Source organism: Schistocerca piceifrons, chromosome 5 (genome assembly GCF_021461385.2).
Source record: "Schistocerca piceifrons isolate TAMUIC-IGC-003096 chromosome 5, iqSchPice1.1, whole genome shotgun sequence".
Taxonomy (NCBI): Eukaryota; Metazoa; Arthropoda; class Insecta; order Orthoptera; family Acrididae; genus Schistocerca; species Schistocerca piceifrons.
Genome location: NC_060142.1, coordinates 507934897 through 507957220, shown reverse-complemented (window position 1 = coordinate 507957220; position 22324 = coordinate 507934897). Strand labels below are relative to the sequence as shown.

Below are 22324 nucleotides of genomic sequence, written 5' to 3'. Positions count from 1 at the left end.
TGTTGTTTGGAAATATTTGGTTGACACTTTTCCTATTCTTTCACTGCTCAGCAGCGTACAAAATTACATTTATTTATTTCTAGATATAAATCTTCTTTCCATTAGGGCTACTTGTACCACATACAATAAGTTGTTTGGAAATCCTTTTTACATGTTGATTTCACTACTTATCAGTACACCATATGTCATTTAAACTTTTATAACAAACTGGGTACCATATAATGTATAGTTACAAATATGAGTGAGAACTGGTTTACATATATTGTACAGTGAGAAATTATTTGTGCAACTAAATGGATGGGTTACACATCTGAGGCATGAGGTACCGTAAAGTGGGGACATGTGAATCGTATGTGTTAAACACATGCGTACAGCTTCAATAAATCAGAGCAGTATGCATCACATATGAGAAGAAATCTTGTTCGTGTTATTGGAAGAAAATATAAATATATTTTGTCAATAATGGTTTTATAAATACACATTTTTATAATTCTACATTTATTGAAAGAATAACACTGGGCATACAAAACTGTGGCAATAATCGAAGAAACACTACTGCACATGTAATCTGTACTAATGTAACTGTTCAGTAACCTAAATAAGTAAATTTTGGTTTCGTAGTTTTTCAGCTGGGAGTTAAAAATGATGTTTTCATGAATTCCAGAATTAACTGGTTCATGCCACAGGCATAGGAACATAGGCGAAGAGAACCTGTTATGAAAAATATCTTTTTAACACTGTGACAAACTTAGAAGTAACCTTATTTAGGCATTCATTGAGTGAAAAGGAAAGGGAGATTACTTTGTTACTTTGTATTTCCAGATGTGTCAGACGTTCAGACAAATTCCAAAGATAACGTCCTGACAAATATTTATGTGAAAGATGTTAGAAGATACAGAATGGGAGAGTTGGTTTCTTTTGTAATTCAGTATTTCATTAACTTTCATTGATCGTTATAACCTATTAAAAACAGATTTTCACAAGTGTTTCAATAGTATTTCTGTCTTTTGTTTTCTATCACGTTAATGATAATAACCACGTGCAAAAAGGAGATTTCCAATACGATAATGCAAGCACTTTTTTTATCCCTTTCCACCCGAACCCACACGATCGTCGGGTGCGGTTTTTATTGTTCTATGACAAACTGAATCTCTTGCCTTGCTACCAACCGACCTGCAGCGATCGTGCAGGTTGAGCGCTACGCATTTCTCATTTTTATGTTGTCATTCGGCGCCAACAGATTGCAGCACATGTTGTTTAAGTTGATCGAGAAGTGAGCATTATGCCGGCGCCTGATTAGTAGCTCATAATTAAGTTAAATTGAATTCTTTCGGTGATTTGCTGGATCTGGTTATTTGTAATAGTGTGTACAACGTTGTGATATTGATAATTATTAGTAACTTCATATCTTTGCATAGTAATTGTGCGTTAAATTTCTACTAGCACGATTGTGCGGGTTGGGTGTTGGCTGTGCAACTTCATCCTCGAGTGGGTGTTGTTGATTATGTCATTGGCCTCCCTATATTACTGCTTTTCATACAGTTTTGAATGGGAAAGTTTATATGCACATTCCCGTTATTGTATGCAGGTTTATCAGACAATCAAATCCGTTCTGTATTAGAGGATTTCGATTTGAGTGGCATTTCGTCAGATGAAGACGACGAGTTTGTTCCTTCTCCTTCAAATATTCAGCAGGCAGACGACTCGTCTGATGATGATTTGAGTGCCGAAGAAGTTCCTGAAGAGCGCAGGAGTTCACACAGTGTCACAGGAGGTGTAAGACCACTGCTTTTTCGGAGATCAAATTTTGTTCAGAAGTTTCATCCACCAAACATTAATTACAGCACTGCTGAGATCAATGACAAAGAGGTGCGATCTGAGTTACCTATTTCGTGTATCATTCCCATTTTCTTACTAAAATATCCTCTTTTTAATTCTAGAGTCCTTGGAACTCCTGCTGAATATTTCTGTTAAAATTTCAGTGAAAAGTTTTTTGAAGAGGCAGTGAAATATACAAATATGTATAGTGTTGCAAAGACAGGGAAATCCCTAGGGGCTACAGCTCATGAACTGAAGGTGTTTTTTGGAATGAATTTAATGATGGGGTGCATGAGGTATCCTAGGCTACCCATGTACTGGAAGAAATCTATTTCTTTATCAGCTATTAGTGACACTATGTCTAGAGACCGGTTCCTTTGTCTCAGGAATAATGTGCACTTTGTTGATACTATAAAACCACCTGAAAAGGCTAAAACTAATAGACTGTGGAAATTTCAGCCAATAATCGACACAGTAAGAAGAAGATGTCACAGTTTGCCTCGTAGCTTTAACTACTACAGTATTGAGAGCTGAAGAGTTTGAAACACAGTTAGATGATACGTTAAGCACCTCCACAAAGTCAAAAGTTTACAAACCCCATCCGAAACCAGGTTTGGACAGGCGATATGATGAGTGTGATCACTGTCCGACAGTGGGTGATATTTTGCCACCACGAACATGTCAGTATGAGCACTGCAGCTCCATAACAAAGACAAAGTGCATAAAATGCAATCAGTACTTATGTCTTGCAAAAAGAAAGGATTGATTCAAATTATTTCACGAAAAGTGAAGCAGTCTGAACAATGACTTTGTGTTACAAAATAAATAAATAAAAATTATTATTAATTTTTTGCCACAGAATATGATTTGCAATCTATGTAATATTTTTTATAATAACTAATAAATAAAAGTAATGAAAGAATAATTTTTTATTCATAACTGTTCCTCGGGTAACTTATAATATCAAACAAATAGCAGGAAGTCAGAGAATAATTTTGGTGGATTAAAACCTGACCCTCACGATTGTGCTAGTTGTTTTCCCGCTACATTTTTTATGGAAGAGTTTTTTTTATTATTTTTCCCTAGTGTCTACTATGCCCAAGTATACAGAGAATTCAACTTTATTCACCATTTTTTTTTTAAAGATGTTCAGGGTGGAAAGGGTTAAAGGTCTGGGCTTTTTCAGATTCCATTACTAAATTTTGCTTATTAAACCCAGTTGTTAGCTGTAGTGGTGATTTCCTATTTTTAAAAATCACTACAGTGATCCACCATACTTCATCAATTGGGTAAAATGATAACACAGTTGTAAATTACAGATGATACTATTTACTCCACAGTATACAGTAAAGTGAATCATTGTTTTCAAATTATTTGTGCTAAGAACTTTGGCACCATAATTTTGAACTTAAATCATATGTACAAAATATTACAGCCACTTCTTACAAATTTTGTCACCTTAATAATCCACTTAAAAATAAAAGTTTAGGATGTTTACAATGTTAATCATCAGGCATTTAGTATATTTTGATATTACTGGATTTGTCAACATGTAAAGTATGGTCAGTACAATTAATAGTATGTCTTTGTGAGTCAGTATAAGTAGATTACAAAATAAAATATCATTCAGGTTATTAGTACACTTACTAACACCTACACAGGGGAAAATAATTGCAGCACCAAGAAGGACTTGTGTGACATAAAAGAAAGTTGGCAGACGTGTTTCTACGTAGTACCACTATGAGGTTGCAAATCATGTTCGCTTTAAATAGATGCTATAATGGGCATGACCGTTAGTTATCTTTAGGATCGAGCAAAATGAGTTAATGTAAGTCAAGAAAGCCTTAAGGCAACAAAGACACCATTATCAGTGCTTCAATGACTTTATATGAGTTCGTGTAATTGAGCTACAAAAAGCTTCATGTTTCTTCAGCGATCTTGCAGAAAGACCTGACAGGAATGTTGCCACTGTAAATGATTAATGGCAGCAGCGGCCATTGGAATCTGCGATCACAAGAAGTCCATATTTTGGACAGCTACGTGGCACTACTGAAAGGGAAGACCATTGTATTCAGCGTATGTCTCTGGTGCATAAAGCTGCATTTGCAGCAGCAATTTGAACAAAGCTGGCACCACAGTGATGCAACAAACTGTTACATACCAATTGCCTAAAGGATAACTCTGAGCCAGACACCATGTAGCGTGCATTCCACTGATCCCAAACCACTGCCATTTGTGACTTCAGCATTGTCAAGTGATAGCTCATTAGAAGGCAGAGTGGAGGTCTGTTGTGTTTTCGGATGAAAGCTAGTTCTGCTTCAGCACCAGTGACGGTCATGTGTTTGTTAGAAGGAGGCCAGTTGAGGGCCTGCAACCAGCCTGTCTGCATTCTAGACACTCTGGACCTAAACCTGGAGTTATCTTATGAGGTGCGATTTCATATGACACCAGGACTATTCTCGTGGTTGTCTCATACACCTGACTGCAAATTTAAAATTTTATATCAGTCTGGTGACTCGACCTGTTGTGCTAGCATTCATGAACAGCATTCCAGAGGGTGCTCTCCAACAGGACAACGCTCGCACATATAATACTGTTGTAACCCAACATGCTCTACAGTGTCGACATGTTACTTTGGCCTTCTAGACAACCACATCTGTTTCCAATTGAGCACATTGCAACATCATCGGACAATAACTCCAGTGTCATCCACAAACAGCGTTAACTGTCTCTGTATTGAACAACAATGTGCAAAAGGCATGTAGCTCTATTCCACAAACTGACATCCAGCACCTGTAAAACTTTTTGGATACACGTTTTCATGCTTGAATTCAATATTATTAATGTACCAGCATTTCATATTTGCAATTTCTTATCTTGTGCTTACATCTACCTGTGATCTTGCAATGTTAATCGCTTAAATATGTTCCCTAGACAAATGTTGTCCCGAAATTTCATTACTCTCCATTAATCATTAATTATTTTTCGGTGTTGCGATTTTATTTCCATCAGTGTCACTTACAATTAGACAAGGGCTGTGTTTCAGCAATTTGGTTGGGAAACATCACAACATAATCTGTACAGCTCAGATCTTTCACTGTGTGGCTTTTACATCTGTGGCGACCTGAAGAATGACATGCTTGGATGTCAGTTTTAGACAAATGAGAAGATGCAAGATTGGGTGCAGCCGTGAGTACATCAGCAGTTGACCATGTTTTACAAAACAGGAAATTAATGTCTCGTCTCGCTGTGGGATAAATATCTTCACACATGTGGTTATTACTTTTGAATGGACTCAGGCGATGGTTCCATTGTGTCAGGTGTTAGGTTTTCATTTGACTGCCCCTCATAAACGCTTACAATGGTTTGTTGATTACATACATTTATTTGTCATCACTTATTACTTTATGAAGTAACATAGGATACTAGTATACTTATTTACATGTGTACAAGTTCATAAAACTAATTGTATGATTATTATTTTAGAGACAATATTGACTATTCAAAGCACAGTTCTTGAAAATCGCTCGCCATGAATTCATTTACTGTGTACAATCCAAGCTCTTTTAGAGAAGTTGCTAAAACTTTATTAAAACTGTGCAGGGAAGTCAAGTGGGCTGTTTGTGGTTATCTGTTGAAGAATTTCAAGCACATATATTTATGACTATTGTGTCTGTCAGACAGTGTTGAGTATGGTAAATCTTTCATGTGGCTATTTCTTGTATTGTGGAAATGAAAATTATTTCTTGGTCTAAGTTTGTTTAAATTTTCTTTGACATAAATAAGGAAGCTATAGAGATAAAGACTGGAGACTGTTATTATATTAAGAGATCTGAACTGACCTCTGGAAGTCTCCCTAGGAGGCAAACCTAGACTACATCTAATGGCTTTCTTCTGCCAATGGAAAATATAAGTAGACTCAGCAGTATTCCATATTGCAACTGTGAGTGAAATAATGCATAAAAAGATTATAGTAGAAGGTTCTTACTGACATTTTGTCTTAATGTTTGTAAGAAACATAGTATTCTTGCTACTCACATTTTGCTGCATAAGTAAGAAAAGTATCAATCACATGGCAGTCTTTTATCTATCACAAATCTGAGTAATTCCACATTCTTATTCAAAGATTTCGTTGCTTTGAGATTGAAATAAAGTTCCTCCACCTTGTTGTGTTTCCATCTAGTTGTTTGTTGGCCATACACCAGTGATTAGTCATCTCACTTATTTCTCTGTTGCAATTTTGAATATTTTGTAAGTTTTCACTTGTTTTCACTTGTTGTTATCAGTGTAACATTCTTGGCATAAAATACATTCTTACATAGTTAAAGGACCTGAGTAGTCATTTATATAAACAGTGAAGAGAAACATTCCAAGAACTGACCCCTGTGGAATTCCAATTTTCAACAATTGTGATGTCAGTTATTTGTATACACCTGCTGTAGCCTGTCACATAGGTAGGTTCCAAATAAACTTCATGACTTACTGATCTAATGTAATTAATATAGTCTTCTGTTATACCAAGTCAAAGTCTTTGCTCAAGTCTATAAGTGTAGCACATGCAGTTTGTCTCTCTCATAGATAACATCTAACATTGCTTTTACTTTTGTCACATTTGATCCAAAGACAAATTGGTTTGCATTCAGTAGCCTGTTATTTACAAATTGGTCATATTTTTGTTTATGATTACGGCTTTCTATAATTTTTGATACAATTGCAAAGATTAAAATCAATCTGTGGTTATTAGGTTTTGATCCTATTTGCCCAATATTATGTCACTATGAGATTGAATAAAAACACTTTTTTCAGTATGTGGAATTGCACAGGCTTTTAGTTCAGTTCAAGAAGATATTTTATATTTCCTGATAATAATCTGTTGTACAGTTTTGTTCCTTCGTCATATACAACTTTTCGGCACAACGTGTTTTCGCAATGAATGACAAGTATACCACTGTTTGACAGTGACAAAATTTGTCACATATTTTGCTTCGACTGTTAATAGACTAAGCCAACGCCATCTAGGTGGAGTTGACTAAGTGACGTTCAGTTGAGGTTCCTTCTCGTGTAACCGCACCATGCCACACCTCCATCTGAGGTCGGTGCGTCATTTAGAGTAATGATGCACAGTCCCAAGCTGAGTGTTTCTCGAGAACAGCGAATAGGCCCTATCAGGCCCTAGTCGTTCATCTGATATTACTCAACGGTGCGTCGCTAAAAGACGGCAAAATATCTGCCGTGTACACTAGGCGGTATGGTGGAGGGATCCGCAACTCTCTAGGAATAATTTGGACCCACATGAAACGACATTGACGACATGTCTCTCATAGTGTCTATCGTAGTGGCCGTATGGAAACAGTTTTTATAGTTATCAAAATGCAATATGCGGTATATAAGCCAGTATACTACGTATTATATTTCGGGGATAATGTTTACATCCACGGTGGAAACACGACGACGTACCAAGAAACCAGCATCCTTTAATCAGTTGCCTTCATCGAAGCGCAATGTGTAATGTTAGGATTACTTTACTGCAGCGTAATGGGGGCGGGGTAGTTTAGATTGTGATAGTATTGCGTTCACTGTTTTACGTTTTGTTGAATGGCACAACAAACAGTTTCGTAACTATAATTTTATAGGAACGAATAAAGTGCAGTTATCTGTTGTACAACGATTCAAATTGATGCTATGCGCTTAAAAAGTTTGCCCTTTCATTCTATTATCGAGGCGCACATTTATTGTACTTGGGGCTGATGTCATACGCAGTCGAGCGAGCGTCAGCTTCGTGGCGGGACAGACAGAATTAACCGCGTTGGCGGTCAAGTTCCGCGGGTTGTCGTCTGCTAGGTGAGTTAAAACAGGACCACAGCTAGTTTAACCCGGTTACTCGTTCTATATTCCGCAAATAGTGAGGAAAAAACGTGTAAAATATTACCACCTGTAAAATGCAGCATTCGTACGTGAAAACATTATTTGATATTTTCAATCACGTTTCGTGCAGCCTGACATTTCGAAAAGGTTACAAATTCAGTACTCTCCTTTTGCAGAGCAGCTCTTTGTAACATGAAATACTGTTTCCCTTGCGAAATTTTCGGATAGCATGCAGTAGGAGACTGGACAGCGGTGGTCTCTGAGAAATTGTTATCGAGTTTGTAAGTAAGGTACCGATATTTGTTTTCTGTTTTCACCTGTAAGTGACAGGTGGCTGCTCATGGTATGATGACCAGCTGAGTTTATATGATGTTGCAAGTGTTTAGCGAACTCTGTAAGAAATCAAAACAATTATTATTTTCCTCAGCTCACAGAACATACTGCCTTCTGTTTCCTGCACACTCTATTTCTTGGCAAATTCATCACTGATTTTTAATTCTGAATCCGTCACAGAGACAAGCAACACCCAGAGAAACGAGTTTTTTTATACACAGAAAGAAAGACTACTTCAATAATGCATTCCTACACTGTTTTTATTGAATCAATCATGTCAGTTTTAGCAGCAATAATTGGGATGATTGTTTTCTACCTGTAGCTCTCTCTCTCTCTCTCTCTCTCTCTCTCTCTCTCTCTCTCTCTCTCTCTCTGTGTCTCTGTCTGTGTGTGTGTGTGTGTGTGTGTGTGTGTGTGTGTGTGTGTGTGTTTATAGGCAATAACAACATATGTTAATGTTGACAGCCTTCTTGTGGTGTATTACATCCTGTAGGTGATGAACTATTGACTTGAATTTTTTAAATTTGTCATCTATGGAGGTCAAAATTTGAGAAGTTTGACTATTTGTGTGATGCTCAAGTTCTCTGTTACTCAGCATGTTATTCCTTGCAGCCACAGAATAGCTTTACAGAAAGGTACTCGTATTTAGTTTGAATTACAATGCTCATCATATCGCAGAGCAGTTTTCAGATACATACACACTTTAGTACTGAGTTATCAACAAATAATATTTTAGTATGGGCAATTTTGGAGTAATAAAAGTGCAAACACCACATTAATTTTTGGATATGATTTTCTTCAGTTTATTTTTTATTGGAAGGATCACATTTCTTCTGTTCTGTAAAATGACATTTTCTTCTGGGCCACAAATTCTTTCATTTTTTTTACTTACAAATGATTTTTTCACATTAGAAAAGCTGTTGAGTACCCAAAGACATGAGGAGACTTTTCTAGGGCTTGGGCTGTCTTATTTCCTCACTTATTAATTCCACTCTTGATAATATGTGCCAATCTTCCTTTTGGTTCTGGAAGTGATCCTAAACTACTACTTCACTTCACAGTACATTGCAGTGGATAAAACTGTTCATGTATTGTGGTGAGAGACTTTGATGTGATTTAGCTCTGCGTGTAAGATTCATAATTGTTCTGAGGTATTTGTGGTAGCAGGAGCATGTTGTGTTTGTTGAAATGTGTAAAATCCATTACTAGAGTAGTTGTCTGAAAGTGACTCATGGACAAAACTGATGTTAATATGGAAGATTGCTAAACGAAATCTGCTATTATGAACTATGTTTTATAAAATCTATTTGCAAATAGATTAAATCTACAGTCCCCCATCCAGATTTTACATGGATGCAAAGGTGTACTTGAAGCAGTAAGAGTCACCAGTACTGAGGTCTAATTCAGACTGAAAGGCAATTGAAGTGGCCTTAGATATGATAATGGATGATTTGCTGAGTAAATATTGACTGTAACAAATGAGTCAGTACTCTTTGTATTCTTTAGCAAACTTTCATAACTAAAGTAACTGTATCCATTTGTAGTCACTAAAGACATGATTTCCCATTACTGTGTAATATATTCATCTACTGATGTGTTATATTTGATTCTTCTTGTGAGTTACAACACAGTTTGGTAGGTTGAAGTATCCCATTCACAGGCAGAGTCATAATGTGAACCAAGGCTATGTGCAGTAGTTAAAGAAAAGTACAAAGCTCGAAGAAAAAATAAAGACCTCTGTGCTGTAAATAATTTTTTAAAATTGGTAACAGGTAGGTTGAGCAAATTTCCCATTTCGGCCACTTAAGCTTGATAGGAAAACCTGAAAAAGATTTTAAACCATATGTGGAATAGTAAAACGTAACTTAAAAAGGAACACAATTTTAGAAATCGTAAGATGATTTATAGTATTGTGAATATGTTAGTATTTCTTTAGAGAAAAGAAACTGTCAACATCTGTATAAACATAATCTGCAAACTACAGTGAAGTGCATGGCAGGGGGTACTTGTTCTGCACATGTTTAGATTTCTTCCAATTTCAATTTCATATGAAAGCATGGGAAAACTGACTGCTTATGTTTAGTTTAATGTTGACTTGATGGCTCATTCAGGAGTGATACATGACGAACTGAAGAATGTTTCTAAATTATTTCCTTAATATTGGTTCCTGTAACTTTGTAAATAGTCTTTCACAGTATAATTGGCATCTATCTTCAAATGTTTGACACACCAGGTTTTTCATCATATCTGAGATTCTCCTGTAAGTCAAACCAACCTGGGACCATTTGTGCTGGCCTTCCTTGGATTTGGTCAGTATCCTCCCCGAGTCCTATTTTGTTCTGACATGCATGGATGATCGAAGCTTGTCTGCCTGAGATGCTAACATGTTCTATGAATTTTTGATATCACTCATAATTTAACTTTTGCCGAGGTGCTCTTCGTGGAATAATCTTGCAAAATGCACAATTTTGCTAATTGCTGCACAAAAACAATTGTTTCTGTGTTGTCACCATTCTCGTATAAACAAAGCAACAGCACCACTGTGACTTAATTGAACTTCTACACAAACTGTCCAAAACTTTCCATTTTGCTGTCTCTAAGAGCACTGGAGTTTTCTATCTTTTGAAATTCGTGAGAGGTAAATTCATGAAGCGTGTTCCATTTCCAAAGAACCTATGTAGAAAATGGACAGTGTAATACTGACCGAATAAAGGAGGTACTAAGCAGCTGATAGGCACTTCAGAAAGGGTGAGTAGCTGTTAAACTCAGGACCAAATACATCAAGCAGATAGCAAACAAATGTGCATATCTCAGGCACACAGATACCAACTCTTCCACCAGTGCAGATTGACTGGGACCCAAAGATGGGTAGCTAAATTAACACTGGAACTTGTGGGGTACGTAGGTGGGGACATGAAATATCTATTGGAGTACTTTTATTTTGTGAACTGACATTTTCCTGCACAAAATGTGGCCTTAATAAATGTGATATACAATATAATGAGACTTTTTGCAATATTTGGCAGTTTTTTCGAGTAGTGAAATGAATTAGTTTGATTACTCAGCATTCTGCTTGGCATTGATTGAGAGAGTTATTCGATGTCATCTTGAAAGATATCGGGCCAAATTCTGTCCAACTGGTACATTGTGTCAAAGTCCTGAGATGGTCAGATGGCTCTGCCCGTAATGCTCCAAATGTTTTTAGTGGGAGACATCCAGTGACCTTTCTGGCCAAAGTAGTGTTTGGTGACTACAGTGCAAGCAACAGAAACTGGCACCATGTGCGTGCTGGCATTATCTTATGGAAATGTAAGCCCAGGATAGCTTTCCATGAAGGGCAATAAAATGGAGCGTAGAATATCATCAATGTACCACTGTGCTGTAAGGGTACTGCGGATGACAACCAAAGGGGTTCTGCACCCCAGATAATCACTCCTGGTTGTCAGGCCCTATGGTCGATAACAGTTGGCTTGATATCCCACTGCTGTTTGGGGGTGTCTCCAGACACAACTTCTGCTTGGAATCTCATTTGACTGGAGTAGAATTGTCTTCAGTGATAAGTTGTTCTTCAAAATGAGCCCCTATGGCCAGCAAAGATGTATCATATAGTGTTGGTTACGTGCCTGACTCACTCACACCATACGCCTTGACAGCCAAGAGTGATGGTTGGGGTGCCATTTCCCTTTTGGTTGTCGTCTGTAGCTCCCTTACAGCATAGCAGTATGTATGTTGATTGTATTCTGCACACCATTTTCTTGCCCTTTGTGCAAGCCATCCTCGGCTTATGTTTTAGCAAGATAATGCCTGCTTGTGCACGACAAGAGTACTTACTGCTTGTCTTCGATCTTAGCAAAACCCTACATTGGCCAGTAACATCATCAAATCTCTCCCCAACTGGCAACATTTGGAGCAGCTTGGGATTTTGGTGATCTAACCCATCAGTTGGTTATAATTTGACTCAATATCCTTCACTGGGACACCCAATGACATGACAATCAATGCTAAGCAGAATAATGCTTGCATAAGAACAAGAGGTGGACTACTGTGTCATTGACTTCGTCAATTTGTGAAACTTTTCTTTTGAATAAATCATACAGTTTTTCTGAACTTGTCATCATTTGTTTCCTGTACATGTACATCACATCTACAAATTTCGATCTCATTTGCATAATTCCTTCATGATATGTCTTTTTTTTTTTTTTTTAGATTGTATCTGACAGGAGAAAAGTAACAATATTTTTGTTTATTGCTGTGTCAGACAAATACTGTAGATATGCGGTGTCTCTGCAGTGTCTCTGGCTGACTCTGACAACTAATCTTTTACAGTATTATAAGAAACAACTCACTAACCACAAAAAGAAGGTTGTGCAGTATATGGATTACAACTCCAGAAGACTAGAATGGAAGCAACCAGTTGTATTGCTATATTTTTCTGTGTGAAGATGGATCCTTCTTAAAGATTAGTTATGAAGCTCCATCTGATCATTATGTGTTTCATCTGGACCTCAATTTCAAACAAGTTAATGACAATATAAACAACAAGAATTCAAAAATTTAATGGGCTGGTGGTATGCTTGGTAGAGCAAATAGTGAGTAGAAAGTAATACAGGCTCAACTAATACCCCACAGAACAGCTGACTAGTAATAGACGTTTAGTTCTGGAAGTCACAAACCAAAATTAACACAGTTGGCGTAAGTGAAAAGTGATGTAAAAACAGCAGACACAGCAGAGATAAACAAATGAGAAGGCCACAGTTGGGCATGCTGTGGTTTATAAGCATGCTGGTTCTACATTTACATATACCAGTATACTCCGCAAACTGCTGTACAGTGTGTACTCCCAGGATGACCTTTTCTACCTGGCAGACAGTACCTTCCATACGTACAAAGTGCACATTTGGTTCATTTCCCTCCTGTGGTACTATTTTCTTGAGAGGCGTCTGGATGCATTTACCTTTGTGTGGAGTCACTGTAAAGACACCTTTAAGGAAATGAAGAGTACTGCACAATGGGTGTAAAATGTAGGACTATATATATATATATATATAGAGAGAGAGAGAGAGAGAGAGAGAGAGAGAGAGAGAGGGGGGGGGGGGGGGCAGAATATCGTCAAATGATCTTACACAAAACCCAAAGAAATTCTGGTCATATGTAAAGGCTTTAAATGGCTCCAAAATACTTCTTCGCAGTACTCGTTGTTGTAATCTTCCTCACAATAATCATCCTCTTCTTCTTCTTCACCATCAACACGCTCCTCATTGTAATCATCCTCTTTTTCTTTTACTTCTCCACTATCTTCACAAGAACTGAAATGAGAGTAACAAAGCAAAAGCTGAAATGCTGAACCCCGTTATGAAATATTTTTTTACAAAGAAAAATCCAGGAGAATTCCACTAGTTTAATCCTCATACCACTGGAAATATTAGTGAAGTAAGTATTAGTGTCAGTGGTGTTAAGAAACAGCTGAAATTGTTAAAATTGGACGAAGCTCCAGGACCTGATGCAATCCCCTTCAGATTCAGTACTTAATTTGCAACTGAGTTAGCTCCTCTTCTAACTATAATCTGTCGTAGATCCCTCAAACAAAAAACTGTGCCGTGATTAGCAGAAAGCACAGATCACACCTGGGTATGGGAAGTGTAGATGAAGTCCATTGTTCTTGATATTGATTTGCTGAAGAATCTTGGAACATATTCAGAGCTCAAACACAATGCGGTGTCTCAAACAGAATAACCTCATCTACACTAACCAGCACAGATTCTAAAAATGGCAATCATGTGAAAACCAACTCACATTTTTCCCACTTGGCATACAAGAGCTTTAAATAGAGGCAGTCAGGTAGATGCAGTATTTCTTGATTTCCGAAAAGCATTCAACTCAGTACTGCAGCTATGTTTATTGTCAAAAGTATGATCATACGCGTATCAAGTGAAATTTGTGACTGAATTGAGGACCTTTTCATAGGGAGGATGCAGCATGTTATCTTGGATGAAGAGTCATCGTCAGCTGAAGAAGTAACCTTTTATGTGTGCCAGGGAGTATGTTGGGATTCTTGCTGTTCATGTTGTATGTTATTGACCTTGTGGAGAATATTAATAGTAACTGAGATCCTTTGCAGATGACACAATTACCTGTAATGAAGTACTGTCTGTGGGTAAAAGAGGTGGTAGACTTTGGTTTATTTGTGGAATACTTGGGAAGTACAATCAGTCTATAAGCAATACTGGTTACAAATTGCTCGTGCCCGTTTTAGAATATAGCTCGAGTGCGTGAGACTTGTACTAAATAGAACCAAAAGGGGATACTGAACATATACTGAGAAGGGCAGTGTGAGTGGTCACAGGTTTGTTTGACCCATGGGACAGTGTCACTGAAGAAGCTGAAAAGACAGACACTTGGAGACACATGTAATGCGTCCTGAGAAAGTCTATACAACCCCCTACATATTGTTCACACAGGGATTGTGAAGACAAGATTAAAATAATTACAGCATACACAGAGGTATTCAAGCAATCATTCTTTCCACTCTAGATACATGAATGGAATGAGAAGAAACACTGATAACCAGTGCAATGGGATGTACAATCTGCCATGCACTTCATGGTGGTTTGTGGAGTATAGATGCAGAGGTAGATGTAGATACATCAAGGAGAATCAAGATCACCAGTTTGCATTTGTCCTTGGCATACGTGTCCAGTCCTTGGCATGATGGTCTTAGGTGCCACTGCATATGTGACACTTCTGGTTGGCATAATTGGTAATTTGGACAGCAGGCATTACATTTCTGGTGTGTTAAGGCTGATGGCTAAACACCATCTTCAAGGTGTCTGTGATGTTATCTTTCAACAAGATAATCTAAGACTGCATGTTGTCATGCTGTGCTGATGTACCTCAATACAGAGGGCATTAGACTGTTGCTCTGGCAGCCTGTCCAACAGATCTCCCAACCATTGAGAACATCTGGTCAAAGGTTGCTGACAGACTGGCATGCCACCACTCAGCAGCCACCAAAATTGATACGGGCAAGTGCTCTATCAACTGAGCTAGCCAAGCATGACTCACGCCTTGTCCTCACAGCTTTACTTCTGCTAGTGCCTCGTCTCCTACCTTCCAAACTTTACAGAACCTCTCCTGCGAAGGTGGGAGACGAGGTACTAGCAGAAGTAAAGCTGTGAGGATGAGGCATGAGTCATGCTTGGGTAGCTCAGTTGGTAGAGCACTTGCCCACGAAAGGCAAAGGTCCCGAGTTCGAGTCTCAGCCCGACACACAGTTTTAACCTGCCAGGAAGTTTCAGACACGGTGCCGAAAAGGCGTTCCTTCAATGTGGTGAAGGCCCAGCTACACACTGGAGACCAGACAAAGGAAGCACTCTTGCAGAGGAGGTGGTAGAGAGGACGGGCAGTGGTGGACACTTCAGGAGTGAACTGGTGGCAATAGGCAATCTTATCCATGAAAGCCTGCTGTTCTTGCAATGACGAGGGACACGGCAGGTCTGTAATGGCTCTGACAAGATACTCTGTGGGCCAGACACTGTGTGGCAGGGTAGTGTGACCCAGATACTCAAGAAATGGTTGGAAAAATTTGGATGTCTGCAGATTGCAATGCAGATCCATGGCCCTGAGTCCCTGAAAAAGGACTTAGTATGTCTGGTAATGACATTGTCATCCATGTACTTGAAACAGAGTGCAATAGTGGACATGCCCTGTTCCAGATAACATTGCCACCCAAAACATCAACTGTTGGTATTGATACAGGCTAAAAGGCATACTAAGAACCATCATACCCCGGACTCCTCAACAAGAGGTAACTGATTATATTCTTCAGAAAGATCAATTTTGGGCTATAATTGACCGCTTGCTAAGCATCTGAATAGTTCTTACGGACATGACACTGTATATGTGACACCATTGACAGTGAATCTATGGTGACCTGAAAATTGATGCAAAGTACAAAATGGCTTTTTCCACTGATCCTGGAGGATTTGGGAGTGTGTGGCTTTAGGAATCTGCCTAGAACGAAATATCTAGAACAAGCTGACTGCTTCAAGATTATGTAGGCTTGAAAATCTGTGGTGCACCCTAGGTCTTCCACAAAGGTATCTTGAAGCTCTGAGCAAGAGAGTCCGATGATTGATAGGGGACTTTGGCAGATATGAATTGTAAGGAGTTTGTAACTGAAAAGCCAAAGGCCTGGAAGTCAGCAAACTCAAAAAGGTTTTCTGAACTAGCTTTGTGGATGACAATAAAGGTAATAGGCCAAGTCACGGATTTATAGGTAAGTTGAGCCATGAATTGGCCAATCACAGGAATTTGCTTTCTAGAATTTCCTCAGAGGCACCTGTTTACCAGCAACAGTGATGGAGAGCCAAAGTCTGAACATGTTTGGACATTAAGCAGGGAAACGGCCATGCCAGTGTCTACCTGCAGACACAGCTGTTGTGAGAGAACGAAAATGTTGATCAAAAGCGTGTTGGAATCCTGTTTGGGAACCGAACCTGATGACGACACTTCCTGGATATCCAGATCCATTTTCTCTGATGCTGCGTTCTGTACATTTGAGTGGCAAACTACTGCAATGTGGCCCTCTTTTTGATGCTCGTGACAGACGACCCAATGCTGGATACGCTCTTGTCTGTGATTTTGGGAGTATTAAGATGCACACAACAGCCAAAAGGAGTAGCAGCTGGAATGCTTTTTACACACTGTTCAATCTCACTAGCAATGAACTGAAGACAGTTGTTAGTGACAATCACTTCAGGCAGTCCTTCAAGGCAAAATATTGACAACAAGGGCTGAACTGTGGAACAAGCAATAGTGGAGGGTATAGGCACCACGAAGGGGAATTTGCTGTAAGCGTTAATGATGATGAGCCGACATGTGTTCCGGTAAGGACCCGCGAAATCCAAGTGCAAATGTTGCCAAATTACAAAGAACTGCCTAGGCAGGGCCGGCTGGTGTTCAGCACAGGCTTGGTACTGAGAAGTCAGCTGTTCAGTTTGTGGATTTAGACTGTGCCAAGTGCAATGACATTATGCTAACTGCTTGGTGTGAACAACGCCCCAGTGACCATGGTGTAGCAAATCTAGCACACCAGGCTGTAGAGTCTGAGAAATCCAACATGTGACTGGTCATTACTGGTGTGAAGCAAAATGACTCTCTGGTAAACTGTAAGGGCATGCCAGTAGGCAAAGTAGCGATGAACCAGAGAGGTACGTATCTGTCTGGCTGAATGCGACCAACCAGTATGGATGTAGTGCAACAGCATCTGCAAATCAGGATCCACTGCCATGTCCTGGGCAAGTTTCTGGTGAGTAAACAGAAAGGTGTGCAAAGAATCTGGGCCTTGAGCATCAGTGCAACAACAGGAAGCAGAGAACTCATGGAATTTTGCATCTGGGCCAACAGGGAAGCGAGAAAGAGCATTGGCATGCTTATAAGTGGGCCAATATGCAATCCCATATTGATAATGTGACAAAACAAGAGCCCACTGTCTCAACTTCTGCACTATTCGAGTTGGAGCTGACTGAGAAGGGCTAAACAAAGGTTGAAGAGGACTATTCAGTCACCCAAGTAAAATTTTCTGACAGAAAGATACTGGTGAAACTTAGTGACACCATAGACAGTGGTGAGAGCCTTCTTTCCAATATGCGAATAATTACACTGAGCTTTGTTTAACAGCTTTGAAGTGGAGGCAGCCAGCCAGTCAACAGCTCAAATGTATGTGACAAAACTGTACCAATGCCTTCAGGGGAAGGATCCATAGCCAAGAGTGGATATAAATGTTGGCTGGATATAAATGGCTGGATATAAATGTTCATGGCATTGACCATTAAGCAAAGCATCCTTCAGCTTCTGGAAAGCAGGCTGACATTCTTGCAACCAAACAAAAGGAACACTCTTCCTGAACAAGCAGCACAAGGGAGCTGCGATTTGAGCGGCATTAGGAATAAGATGGATGTAGTACATGAGCTTCCCGAACACACAGGCACTGATGACCGCACAGTTGAGTGCCCAACAAAGCCATCATCATCATCATCATCATACTCAAATTCAGTATGAAAAAAACACAAATTTGTCTCTGTTACAATTGAGATCATCTGTAGAGAACACTTGAAACAGAGTGCGAAGATTGCTAATGTGTTCTTCAGGAGTGCAAGCAAACAGTGTCTTCTGAATAATTTGAGCAAAAAGGAACTTTTGCAGTCAGCTGCTCCGAAAGGTGCGGAAGTACTGCCAAAAGTCAATCTCAAAAATTTGAAGCAATCCATATAAGTATTAATGACAAAGACTTGTGATTGCTCATTCAGAGGGATTTGCAAGTAAGTGTCATGCATATCAGTTTTGGAAAAGTAACAACTGGCAGTAGTTGCAGGGGCAACAGTCTGGATGATTGACTGATCTGGCCTTGTAACAAAACCCAAAACGGTCTTGCTGTGCTGGTACTGTGAATGGATTAAAGCAAGGGGAAACTACAGTTGTAATTTTTCCCGAGGGCATGCAGCTTTACTGTATGGTTAAATGATGATGGCATCCTCTTGGGTAAAATATTCCGGAGGTAAAATAGTCCCTCATTCGAATCTCCGGGTGGGGACTACTCAAGAGGATGTCGTTATCAGGAAAAAGAAAACTGGCGTTCTATGGATCGGAGCATGGAATGTCAGATCCCTTAATCGGGCAGGTCTACAAACAGCATAGTGAACGCATTATTGTAGCCAAGATAGACACAATGCCCATGCCTACTACAGTAGTACAAGTTTATATGCCAACTAGCTCTGCAGATGATGAAGACATTGATGAAATGTGTGATGAGATAAAAGAAATTATTCAGGTAGTGAAGGGAGATGAAAATTTAATAGTCATGGGTGACTGGAATTCGAGAGTAGGAAAAGGGAGAGAAGGAAACATAGTAGGTGAGTATGGATTAGGTGTAAGAAATGAAAGAGGAAGCCATCTGGTAGAATTTTTCACAGAGCATAACTTAATCATAGCTAACACTTGGTTCAAGAATCATAAAAGAAGATTGTATACATGGAAGAATCCTGGAGACACTAGAAGGTATCAGATAGATTATATAATGGTAAGACAGAGCTTTAGGAACCAGATTTTAAATTGTAAGACATTTCCAGGGGCAGATGTGGAGTCTGATCACACACTATTGGTTATGAACTGTAGATTAAAACTGAAGAAACTACAGAAAGGTGGGAATTTAAGGAGATGGGACCTGGATAAACTGACTGAACCAGAGGTTGTACAGAGTTTCAGGGAGAGCATATGGGAACAATTGACAGGAATGGAGGAAAGAAATACAGTAGAAGAAGAATGGGTAGCTCTGACGGATGAAGTAGTGAAGGCAGCAGAGGATCAAGTAGGTAAAAAGACAAGGGCTAGTAGAAATCCTTGGGCAACAGAAGAAATATTGAATTTAATTGATGAAAGGAGAAAATATAAAAATGCAGTAAATGAAGCAGGCAAAAAGGAATACAAACGTCTGAAAAATGAGATCGACAGGAAGTGCAAAATGGCTAAGCAGGGATGGCTAGAGGACAAATGTAAGGATGTAGAGGCTTATCTCACTAGGGGCAAGATAGATACTGCCTACAGGAAAATTAAAGAGACCTTTGGAGAAAAGAGAGCCACTTGTATGAATATCAAGAGCTCAGATGGAAACCCAGTTCTAAGCAAAGAAGGGAAAGCAGAAAGGTGGAAGGAGTATTAGAGGGTCTATACAAGGGCGATGTACATGAGGACAATATTATGGAAATGGAAGAGGATGTAGATGAAGATGAAACGGGAGATACAATACTGCGTGAGGAGTTTGACAGAGACCTGAGTCGAAAGAAGGCCCCGGGAGTAGACAACATTCCATTAGAACTACTGACGGCCTTGGGAGAGCCAGTCCTGACAAAACTCTACCATCTGGTGAGCAAGATGTATGAGACAGGCGAAATACCCTCAGACTTCAAGAAGAATGTAATTCCAATCCCAAAGAAAGCAGGTGTTGACAGATGTGAAAATTACCAAACTATCAGTTTAATAAGTCACAGCTGCAAAATACTAACGCGAATTCTTCACAGACGAATGGAAAAACTGGTAGAAGACGACCTAGGGGAAGATCAGTTTGGATTCCGTAGACATGTTGGAACACGTGAGGCAATACTGACCTTACGACTTATCTTAGAAAGATTAAGGAAAGGCAAACCTACATTTCTAGCATATGTAGACTTAGAGAAAGCTTTTGACAATGTTGACTGGAATACTCTCTTTCAAATTCTAAAGGTGGCAGGGGTAAAATACAGGGAGCGAAAGGCTATTTACAATTTGTACAGAAACCAGATGGCAGTTATAAGAGTCGAGGGGCACGAAAGGGAAGCAGTGGTTGGGAAGGGAGTGAGACAGGGTTGTAGCCTCTGCCCGATGTTATTCAATCTGTATATTGAGCAAGCAGTGAAGGAAACAAAAGAAAAATTCGGAGTAGGTATAAAAATCCATGGAGAAGAAATAAAAACTTTGAGGTTTGCCGATGACATTGTAATTCTGTCAGAGACAGCAAAGGACTTGGAAGAGCAGTTGAACGGAATGGACAGTGTCTTGAAGGGAGGATATAAGATGAACATAAACAAAATTAAAACGAGGATAATGGAATGTAGTCGAATTAAATTGGGTGATGCTGAGGGAATTAGATTAGGAAATGAGACACTTAAAGTAGTAAAGGAAATTTGCTATTTGGGGAGCAAAATAACTGATGATGGTCGAAGTAGAGAGGATATAAAATGTGGACTGGCAATGGCAAGGAAAGCGTTTCTGAAGAAGAGAAATTTGTTAACATCGAGTATAGATTGAAGTGTCAGGAAGTCGTTTCTGAAAGTATTTGTATGGAGTGTAGCCATGTATGGAAGTGAAACATGGACGATAACTAGTTTGGACAAGAAGAGAATAGAAGCTTTCGAAATGTGGTGATACAGAAGAATGCTGAAGATTGGATGGGTAGATCACATAACTAATGAGGAGGTATTGAATAGAAGTGGGGAGAAGAGGAGCTTGTGGCACAACTTGACAAGAAGAAGGGACCGGTTGGTAGGATATGTTCTGAGACATCAGGGGATCACAAATTTAGCATTGGAGGGCAGTGTCGAGGGTAATAATTGTGGAGGGAGACCAAGAGATGAATACACTAAGCAGATTCAGAAGGATGTAGGTTGCAGTAAGTACTAGGAGATGAAGAAGTTTGCAGAGGATAGAGTAGCATGGAGAGCTGCATCAAACCAGTCTCAGGACTGAAGACTACAACAACAACACCAACAAGAACAACAACAACAAATGACACCCAATTTGTGCTCCTAGATGTGGCAAAGCGTAACTCTCAGTGACTTTTTGAGGGTTCACAGTTTTCTTAAAATTTTCACACATCTGTAGTCTGCCGAACGGCTTCTTTATAATAACAAGAAGGGATGCCCACTGACTGGCAGTTATGGATGCTACAACTCAACTGTCTTGCATGGCGGTAAGTTACGGAGCCATCTGTTCTTGAAGAGCACGAGGAACAGGGCAGGTTCTAACAAAACATGGCTGGGCATTGTCCTTCATTGTGACATAGGCAACAAAGCATTAACTTTATCCAAACCCTTAGAAAACAAATCCTGGAATTCTACACATAAGTTAGCAACACTGTCCCAAGGATCAAAGAAAGAAACAGCAGGAGGAAAGCACTGTGATAGTCACTGTCCATGTCAAGTTTTGGAAAGTTACAGGAGGGTACACGTATCTAATACAGGAATGTCTTGGTTGTTGTATGCTGCTGTCAGCTAATGGCGCAATGTGCAAAACTTAGGTTTGCCAAGCAATTCGTAAGTCTGCAGTTAAGCAAAGTCACTGAAGCACTTGTGACAAGTTGCAAATGGACTTACTGTCCAGCAATAGTAAAAGAAACAAAAAGTTTGTTGTTTTCCTGTAGCACTGCAGATGAGTTGGAAGTCTTTCGAACAGCTGTTACACTTGTAATGGGATGTCCTCCTCAAGCATTACTTTTTCTCAACAGTAGTTGTCGATACCAGTGTTATTTTTCGAATTTTGGACATTTCATTATTATCTCAGTTGCTTTTCCGAAAACTTTCATATAATTTTATACACAGTATGTTATATTTCAACCTAAAATTTATGAAATGGAATTACTTTATAAAATATTTTTGTTTCAATATTATAATTGATAAGTATTAGTTATGAATGAATGTACAGTTAAAATTATTTTTAAAGAAACATTTGAAATTACGAATTATTTGCACACTTAAAATTTCTATTATTAATTACGTAC

The 22324-nt window shown here is 39.1% G+C and overlaps 1 protein-coding gene across 2 annotated transcripts in view; it reads left to right on the top strand.

Moving 5' to 3' along the window:
• Window positions 1-7527: 7527 nt before the first annotated feature.
• Window positions 7528-22324, top strand: part of LOC124798242 (asparagine synthetase [glutamine-hydrolyzing]) — a 227438-nt gene continuing 212641 nt past the window's right edge. For both annotated transcript variants that reach the window (XR_007016927.1, XM_047261559.1), the window contains exon 1: window positions 7528-7659. The gene's annotated coding sequence lies outside the window, so the exon portion shown is untranslated. The remainder of the gene's footprint in view (window positions 7660-22324) is intronic.